We start from the raw sequence: 2,140 nt of genomic DNA on the forward strand, positions 1-2,140 counted from the left end.
CACCGCTTGTTTTATTATTTATAGTTTATATGTCTTTCCATTGAAACAAAGAGACAGATTGTCTTCTAGCTGAGACACCTGGAAGGTGCTTGAAGTACAAAGGCCATGATTCAAAAGTCTGCAGTGCAGTCAACAAGCAATTACTTTTGCATGTGATAGGAGACTGTCAGCTTCAAACACAGGACATTCTTTGGGAAGATTAGTCCAAATTACATTTTATTACATTGGCCCACTTGAATGCCCTAAACTTCATATACTTCTTATTCTAATGGAATTCCAACTGAAGCATTAATATATTGTTTATGACATGTTTGGAGTTCTTGTGTTATCAGCATGCATTCATGAGAGAAGCTTCAAACAGTATCAGATAACAGTGAGCTGGATGTTGGCTGTTGTACAGCATAGGGGATTTTATCATCTTGTTCAACCAGTGGCAGTGATTAAATTAAACTGTCTGAACAAAGCTTTTGCATGTCAGACTGTTGAATGGCAAAATGAAAGAGTGACACACTTCAAAGATCAGAGGAAAGAAGACAGGGCTAGAAAAACACAGTTATATAACTGTTTATTTACAACATTCAGAGACAAAATCAATAGTTTTAAACTGTTGGTTTCCATTTTACTTCGTCTTTAAACTTTTCAGTATCATTTTATACATTTTCAAAGCATATTTCTCCACATTCTTTTTCATGTAACATACTTAATTTAACTTGGAATGTTGATTGAACGATTAGGTAGTTAGCTGAGGATTTTTTTGTTCTGTTTCTTTGTGCATGGATGATTTTTAATTTGGTTTAATTTCTAATTTTTCTCTTATTATTCCTAATGAGATATTTTAGAGGAAAAAAATGTCCAGGAAAATAAGATGGTTTCATAATTTTTATCTGGGGAGAGAAACACAGGGCTTCTATTTTTCCACTTCAAGAGACAAATCAGAATTTTAAGGGAGAAGTTTAATACAGTAGAACTAAACTGAAATTATCTTTATAAGCTGAAACATTATAATATATGAGCTCTCTGAAGGAATTTATCAGTAAAAAAGTTTTATGAATATAAATGTATCTGAGATACAAAGTTAGCTTTAGAGGAATCCACATGTTTTCCATCCAACAAGATTTGTAAATCAACAGACTGGTCTGACACTTATTTATAATTATTATTTTTGTTAGCAAAAAAAAAATAGTTTTGTTAGTCTTGAGAAAATGTTATTTCCTCTCACACAAAATAAAACTGGGAAAAAATCCAGAAAAAGCAAATTGAGTTTTAGTGCTGTTTCCATTACAAAGCCTACATAGTTTTAGATCATTGTTTAGACTAGTGATTTCCTTTTTATTTAAAGACTCTAAGTCAACCATTTGGAAACATTTAAGAAATTTCCAGTGTCTCAAGGTGGTTATAGAAGATAGGTATTCAGATGATACTAACCCTTGTACATTAGTTTCTTCGATTTTGATTTACACCATTTCCAGAGCTTTAAGATAATGCTCATTTTGAAATAAATGCTGGTTCTTGATAATGCGTCTTCACATTTTGTTTTTCGTTTTCATTTATCATGGAAGGTGATAAACTTTCAGAGAGACTCTAAGTACTCAGTGACATCCACTAACATTTTAAAGTACAAAACACTTTAAATTCAATTCCTCTTGAGACACTTAGTGATAAGGGGAGAAATCATAGTAAAAATGAAAACAAAGTCAACATGTCCTTTTAGAATATTTCACCACAAACAACCACATCAGTATGCATCCTTTACAAATTTACTTTTTCAACCCACCAAATATTTAGGACATGCTGAGTGCAGTGAAAGACATGGAAACCAACAGAGGACAATCAGGATTATCTACAGATACAAGAAAAGATGAATTTTTACTTAGTTATGTAGCATACTTTTGGAATTGGGTTAGAAACATTCTCAATTAGAAATTTGTAAAGACAGCAAAACAATCCCTAAATTCATAGATTTCAAAATCCTAAAATCCATATGAAATCTACATGATTATAAATTTATGAATTATAAACTCATTTATAAATTGTATTTTCATAAACTATATTTTTGATTAAAATATAATTAAGAAGTTACTTCTGGCATTTTCTATTATACAGAATGATAATGTTTATGTTTATTCAAATTATTTTTGAA

This window comes from Capricornis sumatraensis, chromosome 12 (genome assembly GCF_032405125.1).
Source record: "Capricornis sumatraensis isolate serow.1 chromosome 12, serow.2, whole genome shotgun sequence".
Classification (NCBI taxonomy): domain Eukaryota; kingdom Metazoa; phylum Chordata; class Mammalia; order Artiodactyla; family Bovidae; genus Capricornis; species Capricornis sumatraensis.